Genomic DNA, 12,817 nt, shown 5'->3' with positions numbered 1-12,817 from the left:
CTTCTTTTGTCTTCGCACTTATTTATTTAAACGAATATTACATAAAAATAGAACAATTGCAACTAAAATCTTTACATATTGGAAGGATATTGCGACTAAATATATGTTCATTTGGAGCACTATCAAATATCCCCACACTTGAACGTTGCTTGTCCTCAAGCAATACAGAACTTGAAATAAAATCACACTTCACTCGAATCACTTTTTTTATTCTCACACTTTATACATCAGTGATTTTGATACGGCGGTATAAACAATGATAGTAACAATAGAACCATGGTTAAAGGTGGGTGTGCCATCCACAGTTGCCTCGGGTTCAGGTCAATGACACTTGCAATCAAATAGCCAATTTACTTTGGGTTTCCAAAGCAAAGTGCACATTTGAAAGGAGGTTTAAAGTCCCACGTGACTATGAAAAACTAGATCCTTAAGGAAATTGGATCTTTATGAAAATATTTGATCTTTTGAAAATTTAAGCTAGATTTTACCCTACATAAGTTTCCGGAATAACCCTTCACCGGTGTTGCAAATTGTTTTTGTGGGTTTCATAATTTAAAATTTTAGTTCAAAACTTGCGGTTTTGTGTTACCCACTTGCTAACCTTGTATTAGGAAAGCAACACGTCCAGTATACTTGCTCCGTATATTACCTTTCGGTAAACTACCGTCCAGTTGTAAAGGAAAGCGTTGAACAAGCAATTGTTAAGGCAATGTCTAATGATATGCAGATGTTCATGGTCCATAACGTGTCGGATGCAATTACTATCCTTTGTAGGAGCAATAGTAAAGATCACCCTATAATTTTTCGGTCTGGCACAAGGTCCTGTCTTCGACCATGCTATGCAACCACCGTTCTTACGGTTGACACCCGATTTGGTTCAGGTGACCTAATGAATTTTAATAAATTCTTAGAATTTTACGTTCAATGGTAATGAACGCATTGAAAATAAGTTTTCAGAAAACAAATCGGTTTTAATTTTGATCAAAATATTTTCTCGTTCAAGCTCGAGTTTAGATATCATCGAATTCCATGAGTTTGTAATTCTCAATCTTTAAGGTCAATCTCAAGGATTGAGTAATATCAGGCTTAAAAGCTGGTTTTTAATCTTTTAAGGAGATTATCCTTTCTGGGGGTCTGATTCATTAGTCTTATCAAGCTAATTTGCACGGCGTCCTCCCCATTTTACGAAATAGATCCTCTCATGGTTAGGATAAGTCTGACCACATGACGACCCTGTTTGATGCTGAGGTCCATGAATTTTCAGCTGTTTTTTGAGAAAACTTTTCAAGGTTTTTCGTAGACTCTACAACTGGTCTGGATGACAACTTCCTGACCTAAATCAAGAAGCGTGTGTCTTTTTAGGAAGACTTTACTTCCTTCATTTCTTTTTCCGGAAGACTTTACTTCCTTTTAAATCAAGTGGCACATTTCTTTCAAATATATTATAATAAATCGGGTAAAACTGATTAGTATCGTCCAAAACAAAAGCACCTGCAATAACTTTACAGAAACATGTGATAGATGGTTTTTATTTGAATAACTTGGTACATTCTTCCCACACTTGGCTTTTATTTATTTATTTTTTTTCTTTGCCTTTTTATTCTCCTCTTTTCCATTTTAAATGAATTCTAGTGTTTTGGGTTGTTTCTCAATTTACGTCCTTTCCGAGGTAACAATAATTTCGGTGTTAACACCTAGTTTTGTCGTTCATAAATATGTATAAACATGATTTTGAATTTATTTAGTTGAATTTTTTTTCAAATTTTCACAAAATTTGGCAATTAAACCAAGTGTAAACCCGAGAGAATTTATAACCCTTCCCCACACTTGAGATCTTGCAATGCCCTCATTTATATGAAATCAGACTATAATTATAAATTTATGAGGGTGATTAATGTAGAAAAGTGATTAAAAATACCCAGTTTGTAATTACTAAGCTCGTCGAATGATAGATGGCGCGCCTCATCGTTCATTCCTTTTGTTGTAATTTCACATATGTTTTGCGTCTTATCGTCAAAATTAGTAGCTTTTGCTGAACTTAATGTCAGTCTTTGAAAGTGCGCTGTTTTACCCTGTTTTACATAAGATAAACTACAAACATATATACATATATTTGAAGTTTGGTATATAACCTCACGTTCATATAATATTTTTGGCATACTTTAGATCAATAATATTAAAATAATGGTAATAAAATTTTTCGCCCCATTCTTGGGTAAAGCAATTTCGGTTCCATGACCTAGTCTTTAACTTACGACAAATTTTAGAAATCATTTTTTTAAACTTAATGAAATAAAGTAAAAAATATATTTTAAATTCACACAAAACTTAAATTTAAAAATGCATATTAATTTTATACAAAACCTATAAAAAAAATTCAGAATGGGGGGAGAAAACTAATTCTTTAGTGTCTGCTAGTGGAAAAGACCAATCGGATTCCATTCTCAAAAACTACACAAGAACAGAACAACTAACTCTAGACAACATTTTCTTTTTAGAACATTTGAATCTCCCCACACTTAGGTAGCTGTGGTGTCGAAATTGTGATTAACTTCATCGTCAATTTCTCTTGGACCATAATCAACTTGCATATCTGTGACTTTTGCTTAAAGCCATTGTTCGGATTCCTGTGTAATATCCACAAATTCAACTAGTTTAACCTTTTCTTTAGGCGATAGATTGGATACTAACCGGTTACATAACTTAAAGTTTCCCTTGGTTCTAGCATCGCGAATCCGTTTAATAAGTTTCTTCATTGAGCTGTTAATAACGGGGTCATTTAATTTCGTATCAACAACGGGGTTCTTTGTTATCAAGTCATCATTAGGTGTTACTTCATCTTCCCCACACTTAGGCATTTTATTATTGTTAAGCACTACCGTTGGAGTTGGTAAAACAATATGGTTTTTACCAATCATCTTTATTGGTTCAACGGTTTTGGTTGGTGGAGATTTAGACTTTCGAATCATAAAGGTGATTGATTTGTCACCATCACTAAGTGTCATTCTACCCTTTCTTACATCAAATAACGCCTCGGTGGACGCTAATAATGGTCGACCTAAAATTAGAGGAATGTTTGAGTCCTCTTCTATGCCAATGACAATAAATTCGACTAAAAAGGTTAAATTACCCACTTGAACGGGTAGGTTGTCAGCAATTCCAACTGGGTGCTTAATAGTTTGATCAAAGAGTCGAACACTCATTTTTGTTGGACTTAACTCACCTACTCCTAATCTCTTATATAATGAAAGAGGCGTAACACTTATACTCGCACCTAAATCTGCTAGTACATCATACATGACACAATCACTAAGTAGACAAGGAATAATAAATTCACCCGGATCACCCAACCTGGGTGGAGGTTTTGGTGGAACTGTCTTCACCGGGTTTATTTTTACGGTTTTTATTTCTTGAACTTTCTTATTCTTCTTCTTCTTTCCAGAGATATCACAAACTTTATTACCTATTACTTGCTCATACTCAACTCCTTTTCTTGAAAACGGGATGGGTGGTATGTATGGTGCCACCACTGGCTTTACATACTCGGGTGGTGGTGGTGGTGTAACTTCTTCATTGTTACTCACATCTAAAACCTTCCCATCTTCAGATGCTGGTTTTTCAGAATTCGTTGAAACCATATTAACATTCTCATTCCGAGGATTTATTTCAGTATTACTCTGTAGCTTTCCTTGTTCCCTCTCACTCATCATGCTAGAAAGAGTACCTACGTGTTTTTCTAGATTCAAAATGGAAGCTTGTTGAGTTCTTAATGACTGATCAAACCTCTCATTTGTTTGGGTTTGAGATTTAATAAATTATGTTTGAGATTCCATTAGCTTTGACATCATTTCTTCCAGATTTGGCTTTTTCTCTTCGGTTTGTTGTGGTGGTTTATACAAGCTAGGTCTTTGTTGATTGAAAGTGTTGTTTTGAGTTGGTTGGTTATTCGGACCTTGTTGGTTGTACGAGTTATTGTTGGGTCCATTTAGATTGTAAAGAATGTCTTGATTTCGATTGAAGTTTGGCCTTGGCGGTTGATAATTATTTTGATAATTATTTTCTGGCCTTTGGTTCATGTAGGAAACATTCTCACGTTGTTCCATCATTTCCTCAATGTGACAATCTTTTGTTAAGTGTGGTCCACCGCATTGCTCACAACTGATTAGTATTGCGTGAATATCTTTAGTCATCTTTTCCATTCGTCTCTCGAAAGCATCTATTTTTGCGGAAACGGAATCAAAGTCATGGATAGAATCGGCTCTAGCCGCTTTAGATGAATGAAAGATATCTTTTTCCTAGTGCCACTCATGTGAGTGGGAGGCTGTGTTATCAATGATTTTGTGAGCTTCGGTTGCGGTTTTCTTCATAATGGAACCACCAGCTGCTGTGTCAATGTCTTTTCGTATAGCAACGTCGACACCTTGGTAGAATATTTGTACTATTTGATAAGTGTCTAAACCGTGCTAAGGACATCCTCTCAACAACTTTCCAAATCTTGTCCACGCCTCATATAATGTTTCATTTGGCTTTTGCGCGAACATAACAATTTCTCCTTGAAGTCACACGGCTTTAGATGCCGGAAAGAATCTTTCAAGAAATTTTTCAACTAAGACATCCCATGTGTCAATCGCTCCTTCGGGTAACGATTCTAACCAATCTTTGGCTTCTCCCTTTAAAGTCCAGGGAAACAACATGAGATATATCTGTTCATCCTCAACTTCTCTGATTTTAAATAGAGTACAGATCCTATTAAAGGTTCGAAGATGTTCGTTTGGATCTTCTTTTGGCGTACCACTATATTGGCATTGATTAGTTACCATGTGTAGGATTTGTTCTTTGATTTCATAATCTGGCGTATTAACATCTGGCCGAATAATGGCATGTCCTTGGCCAGTGCGTGTAGCTCTCATTCGATCATCCATACTTTGAGGTTCCATTTCTGCCATATCTAAATTTGTTGAATCCGAATCACTAGAGGATTCTGATTTAACGGTTTCTTCTTCGATAATCTCCGGATGAATAATTTGTGGATCAGGAGGATTGATTAGTGGTTTAGGATCTCTGAATTGTCTTTGAATATCCTCCGGGTTTTTAATTGTGAAGTCAGTTTCAACAATTGGATTATCGGAAATTTGAGTTGGAGTACTTGTTCGACTAGATGATGATTCTAAAGAAAAATCAATGGCGATAATATTGGATAGATGTCTTGATCGGGTTACAGGCGGTGAACGTATGAAAGGTGGTGAACGTTTTGCTCGGTGCGTTCACTGAATATCCTATTAGTTATAAAAATAAAAATTATATAAGTTATCAAATTAATAGACTTTTTTGATTTTGCTCACGTTTCGAATAGCCAATAAATGCAGCAGGTAGCCAGGACCCTTTAAATCGGAAGCCCACAACTCGCCACTAACAAATCCAACTATTACTACGAACCAAAAATTTTTGGATGTCTATCAATTTAACCGCTTAAAATAATTTTTCGTCGAAATTTTGAAGAAGATAAGAATCTATGTCCTAAAAACTAGAGTGTAGAAATGAAAAAGAAAAAGCGCGTCGAAAAACGTTGAAAAATAAAAATAAGAAAGAATAACGTCGAAACTTAAAAGTCTAAAAATTAAATCTAAAAAGTTGCGTCTAAAGGTATTAAAGCTTTAAAAGGAATTCTATTCTAAAAACGCCAATTACTTAAAAAGGCACTAAAATCTAAAAACTGCGTCGCAAAATTCTTAAGCGCCTAATTCTTAATCTAAAGAAAAACACTTAAGAGATTTTACGACAAAGTCTGAAAATCTAGAAATATAAAATACTACGACAAAAACTAAGTTTGCAATTAATTACGAACGATAAATATACAAATTACGAATTAAACGATTAAAAAGTACAAATTATAACTAAAATGATAAAAATACAAATTTTATAAAAATATTATTTTTATATTATATTTTATATATATATATATATATATATATATATATATATATATATATATATATATATATATATATATATATATATATATATATATAATAAATACAAAAACTTAAAATACAAATTTAAAAACTAAAACTAAATATTATTATTAAATATAAACCCTAATTGATTTAAATAATAATAATAAAAATTAACCTACTGCCGTAATTAATGCGAGGCTAAGGTTTGTGGCCTGTCAGCTTCTGTCATGCGATCGCATGAATAAGAAGTTATATGGCCATGCGGTCGCATGGCTTGTAAGTCCAGAAAAGTTTTGGGCTTCGTAAACTGACTCGGTCATAACAATAATTAAAGTGCGTAAAATAAATAACAATGACGAAATATAAAATAGCGAATAATAAAATGACAATAATTAAAAGTACGATGAGAAATACAATAAAATTATTATGCTTATTTAAACTTCCGTAATCATGATGTTTGACGTTTTGATTTTAATTTATTACCCTGGGTTAATTGTCCTTTGTCCTGGATTATTTGATACCTATATGGTTTTTGTCCATAATATTCCATCGGTCATAATTATAAAATGCTCGTCAAATTAACCTTATTCCCGAAGTCAAATATTCCAACTAATTAGGGATTGAGACTGTAACAAGGTTTTAATACTTTGTTAATAATTACACCAGGTTATCGACTGCGTGTAATCCAAGGTTTTAATACTTTGTTAACAATTACACCAATTACCCTTGTATGTAATCCACCCCTGTTTTAATGAGATATGAATATTAATTTATCCACTTGGCCAGTTTGAATAATCAATTACCCAACCCGAATAATTAATTAAATGATTGTAAAGGATGTCGTATAAACGTCACTAAATAGGACATTCATAATCATTTAATAATTATTAAGTTAATTAATTTGAAGATAGGTTCGACATATTCCAATGAGTTGTCGCTCAATTAGACAATACCCTCCATCTATTAATAGTCATAGTCCAATGTCCATAAGTGTTGGTCTTTTGTCCAAACGCTATTATGGTACAAAATCCAGTAACCCCATCTTAATATTTAGCCCAACATCATGATTACTTCAGCTCAAATAAGCATAATAATAACTTAGTTACGAGACATTAATTTAAAAAGGAAGAACATAGCTTACAGTGGTGATTAATCGCGTAGCGTTACACGGATAGAGTTCCGACTTACAAAACCTTAAAACATTTCTTACATTAACCCAATTATTATTAAACTTAATTTAAACTTAATATTATAAATATAAATATATATGTTTCTTTACAGAGGAAGAAAGAAAATATGGTGTCCACAACTCGTTGAATTCATTGCAATTTATAGCACCTGGCCTGACTTTGGTTTCCATACGATCGCATGGGTTATGGGCATCCTGGCCATGCGATCGCATGGCCAGTCGAATCAGCTCACATGTTTTTGTTTTCTAGTTTGCCGACGTTTTATTTAAATATATATATATATATATATATATATATATATATATATATATATATATATATATATATATATATATATATATATATATATATATATATATATATATATATATTATATTCTTGTGCATAGTTGACTAGTAATTTTAGGACCTTTGACTCGCGCGTTGATGCTCGATTTATGTCTCGGTTCCGGATTTTCGAACGTCCTTTCGTAAGCATAGATATCTTGTACTTTGCATTTCGCGACTTGTACTCTTGTCATTTTTAGACGTTTCTCATCAATAAATTGAACCACTTGAATTATATCTTGTACATTTGAGCTTTTTGGTCATTTGCGTCTTCAAATCGTCATTTTCTTCTTTTGTCTTCGCACTTATTTATTTAAACGAATATTACACAAAAATAGAACAATTGCAACTAAAAGTTTTACATATTGGAAGGATATTGCGACTAAATATATGTTCATTTGGAGCACTATCAGTATTCAAAGACAGAGACTGATCATGTGACACATCTTCGATTGGTGTTAGAGTTGTTAAAGAAAGAACAGTTATATGCAAAGTTCTCGAAGTGTGAGTTTTGGCTTCGAGAGGTGCAGTTTCTGGGTCATGTTATCTGTGTGTCAGGTATTAAAGTGGATCCATCGAAAATAGAAGCGGTAATGGGTTGGAATTTGCCGAAGACACCGACAGAAGTTAAGAGTTTCTTGGGTCTTGCGGGTTATTATCACTGGTTTATCAAAGATTTTTCTAAAATAGCGGGTCCATTGACTAAATTGACCAGAAAAGATGTAAGTTTTCGATGGAGTGACCAACAGGAACAGGCTTTTCAGACGCTCAAATAGTTGTTGTGTCAAGCTCCAGTGTTAGCATTACCAGAGGGTTCAGACGCCTTCGTGGTTTATTTTGATTCGTCAATGGCCGGGTTGGGTGTGTACTGATTCAAAGAGATAAAGTTATCTCGTATGCTTCTCATCAGTTAAAGACACACGAACGTAACTATCCGGTTCATGATTTAGAAATGGCTGCAGTGGTATTTGCGTTGAAGCTTTGGAGACATTACTTAAACGGTACAAAGTGTGTGATATGTACAGACCATAAGAGCCTCCAATATATTTTCACGCAGAAAGAACTGAATATGCGACAGAGACGGTGGATTGAGCTTATAAAAGACTACGATTGTGAAATAAAGTATCACCCGGGTAAAGCAAATGTTGTTGCCGATGCTTTAAGCCGTAAAAAGACTGTAGAGACCGTGAAATTTATGAGAACTAAAATAGTTTCAGACCTTATTAAACAGATAAGAAAAGTTCAAGCCCAAGCTTTATTGGAGGAGAACTTAAAGACTGAACTGATGACCAAAATCAAGGACCAATTGACTAACGATTCTCGTGGACTTAAGACGTTTAAGAACCGAATTTGGGTGCCTATGCTTAGAGATTTAAGAAAATTGATCTTAAATGAAGCGCACAAATCAAGGTTGACTGTCCATCCAGGTAGTACCAAGATGTATAATGATCTAAAGCCGATGTATTGGTGGCCAATGATGAAGAAAGATGTCGCTCAATTAGTAGAAAGATGTCATATTTGTTCTCATGTTAAAACTGAACACCGGAAACCTTATGGTTCGTTACAATAGTTGAAAATTCTAGAGTGGAAATGGGATCATATTATGATGGATTTTGTAACCAAATTACCTAGATCTCAGAGAGGTAATGATATGATATGAGTAATTGTTGATCGACTGACAAAGAGTGCACATTTCTTAGCAACAAAAGAGATAGTCTCGTTGAGTACTTTTGCAGAGTTGTATTTTAAAGAAATAGTTAGTCAACATGGGGTTCCGTTGTCTATCGTATCTGATAGGAATTCTAGATTTGTGTCTAACTTCTGGAACAGTTTACAGAAAAGTTTGGGAACCAGGGTAAATCTGAGTACAGCGTATCATCCACAGACCAACGGTCAGAGTGAGCGTACAATACAGATACTAGAGGATATGCTTAGGTCCTGTGTGTTAGAGTACGGTGGTCCGTGGGATATACATCTACCATTGTTCGAGTTCGCCTACAACAATATTTACCATTCGAGTATTGGTATGCCACCTTATGAAATGTTGTATGGTCGCAAGTGTAGAACGCCGAATTATTGGTTAGAAGCCGGTAAGAAACAGTTTGCAGGTCCAGAATTAGTTCAGATAACAGCCGACAAGGTAGCGATAGTGCGTGAAAAGTTGAAAGCAGCCCGTGATAGACAGAAAATGTATGCTGATCCACGTAGACGTCCGGTAAACTTTGAGGTAGGTGATCGTGTTTACTTGAAAGTTTTTCCGCTGAAAGGAGTTATCAGGTTTGGTAAGCAAGGTAAGTTAGCTCCAAGGTACATTGAGTCGTTCAAGATTATTCAACGGGTTAATGACCAGACTGTTGTGTTAGAGCTTCCATCAGAGTTGGCAGGGATACACAACACTTTCAACGTGTGTTACCTTAGGAAGTGTAAGGTTGAAGATGAGACGCAACTGGTTCCGTTAAGTGATTTGAGGGTTGACTTAAATTAAAAGTTAGTTGAAGAACCGGTTAGGATCGTCGATAGAAAGGTGACAAAGTTGAAAAAGAAGGAGATCCATATGGTGCTTGTTGAGTGGAAGCATAGTTTAGGATCGAACCTTACGTGGTAGATCGAAGAGCTGATGAAGGCCCGTTATCTACATCTGTTTGACCAAGACCAGATTCCAAGGATGGAATCTCTTTAAGGGGGTGGATTTGTAACATCCTCATATCGGGCCTAGACGTAAGATGACTATTTTGCCCTTAGGCATAATTGTATGGTTAATTATGCTTTTATTTTAATTATATGTTTAGTGTTATTTTATTATTTGGTTAAGACCAGTTGGTGACAAGGGTCACAGAAAAGGTTCGTTTATTTAATTTGGACTCCGTTAGGGCAGTCAAATTAAGTGTGAAAGATATTAGATAACTGGTAAATACCTGTGTGTGATGGGGTATTGTATTTAGCCTAATTATATAAGCTTATGACCAACCATTTCTCTCATTTTATTGAATCTTCCTAAACACACACCGTACCTACTTCTCTTCTACTTTCAAACCCTAGATTCACCAAAACTTGTTGTTCATCTTTAATTTAGTTGGATATCAGTGTCTAGTGATTTCTTGCATTCTAACAAGGTATTAATCGTTCCAATTCGTGCTTAAATCTGTGTCAAAATGGCTTTTAAAGTTAGGTTTTTATTAAAGTAGGGTTTGATGTCAAATTACTCTAATTTGATGTTGTTTGAGTATGAAATTTGTGGGTTTAAGTCCCAAAAGGTTTTGTGCAAGAGATGTAACCATTTTCAGGGTCAAAAACGAGTCCAAATTTGAGATTTGGTGAATTGGGGATGAAACCCGTATGTTTTCTGCTGCTGCTGCTCGATGAACAGAACCGTATGGTTGCAGCTTGCAACCACACGGTAATACGGTGCAACCGTACGGGTGCATGTGCAACCATACGGATGCAGTGGTGTTGTGCAACCGGGCATAAAGTGTGAAACCGTACGGATGCACTATGCAACCGTACGGATGGACTTGCAACCGTACGGATGCATGTGCAACCGTACGGATGTAGATCAATGATGTAGTATTGTGTAATTTAGTTGTTTTCTAGCCGTTATGTTGTCCGCGTGACTTATAATGATCAGGATGTAAATTCTGAAAATGCATAAGTGTTAGGTGGACTTTTAGCGGCGCTTTTTGTGACTGATTTACTATACTGTGCTGTTTTGTGTTAACAGACAGAAACTAACTTGATTTGCCTTATGTTCAGGTGATAAGGATAAGGAAGCCGCTCAGTAATAGATTATTTGAGCTTATTACTGGTATTCGGTGAGTGGGTCTATCTCCGAATAGAGTGTTAAGTAGCTGACACACTACTTGTTTAGACTCTTTACTCTTATGTTTATGTTCAGTATGAATACCATGTGTGGTTAGATATTGCCATGCTAGTTAGGATGATTGCATGACTGAATATCTGTGATATTATGTGCGCACTGTTAGTTGGACACCAACCGAGGCGGCAAGATCGAGGCGGAAATGTAGGGTTAATGTGAGGTCGACTGTGGTAGCCTGGTCGTGTCATGGTGTTACTGATTGTTCAGTATAGCATAGAAGGACGCATGTGTTGCGTCTGGACGGTTATGCAGTGGAGTCAGTAAAGCGGACTATCGGTAGACTGTAGCTTGATTAACTAAGTCGTTTGCTCGTACAAGCCTCCGATCCTCATATTGTTAGTTGTTGTTATATGCTAGTTCAGGACGTTAGCATATCTGTGGCCTTTACATGTTCAGTTGTTTATGCTTGCTCTGTTAGATAGTATCCATTCAATTAGCAGTTGTGCTAATTCCCCCACATTTTCACCCCTTGCAGGTTTAGATACTGCTGCTTAGGACGGGTGTTGCGGACAGGTTAGAAGACATGTTTGACTATAAGCTTACCCTGATGTTTTCTATCCTAATGATGTTTTCACGTAACACCGTTGTTGTATAAAGTTGGTTTGTAAACAAATTTATGTAAATGTTAATTAAGGCTATTTTGGAAATTAAGTGTATACTTCCGCTGAAATGTCCCGTTCATATTGATTATAAACGTTCCATATTAATTGATTTCGTTGCGAGGTTTTGACCTCTATATGAGACGTTTTTCAAAGACTGCATTCATTTTTAAAACAACCATAACCTTTATTTTATCAATAAAGGTTTTAAAAGCATTACTTAGATTATCAAATAATGACAATCTAAAATATACTGTTTACACATGACCATTACATAATGGTTTACAATAGAAATATATTACATCGACATATGTTTCTTGAATGCAGTTTTTACACAATATCATACAAACATGGACTCCAAATCTTGTCCTTATTTTAGTATGCAACAGTGGAAGCTCTTAGTATTCACCTGAGAATAAACATGCTTTAAACGTCAACAAAAATGTTGGTGAGTTATAGGTTTAACCTATATATATCAAATCGTAATAATAGACCACAAGATTTCATATTTCAATACACATCCCATACATAGAGATAAAAATCATTCATATGGTGAACACCTGGTAACTGACATTAACAAGATGCATATATAAGAATATCCCCATCATTCCGGGACACCCTTCGGATATGATATAAATTTCGAAGTACTAAAGCATCCGGTAATTTGGATGGGGTTTGTTAGGCCCAATAGATCTATCTTTAGGATTCGCGTCAATTAAGGTGTCTGTTCCATAATTCTTAGATTACCAAACTTAATAAAAAGGGGCATATTTGATTTCGATAATTCAACCATAGAATGTAGTTTCACCTACTTGTGTCTATTTTGTAAATCATTTATAAAACCTGCATGTATTCTCATCCCAAAAATATTAGA

The sequence above is a fragment of the Rutidosis leptorrhynchoides genome, chromosome 8, assembly GCF_046630445.1.
Source record: "Rutidosis leptorrhynchoides isolate AG116_Rl617_1_P2 chromosome 8, CSIRO_AGI_Rlap_v1, whole genome shotgun sequence".
Taxonomy (NCBI): Eukaryota; Viridiplantae; Streptophyta; class Magnoliopsida; order Asterales; family Asteraceae; genus Rutidosis; species Rutidosis leptorrhynchoides.
The sequence above is the reverse complement of the archived record's forward strand: the minus strand, read 5'-3'. Positions refer to the sequence as shown.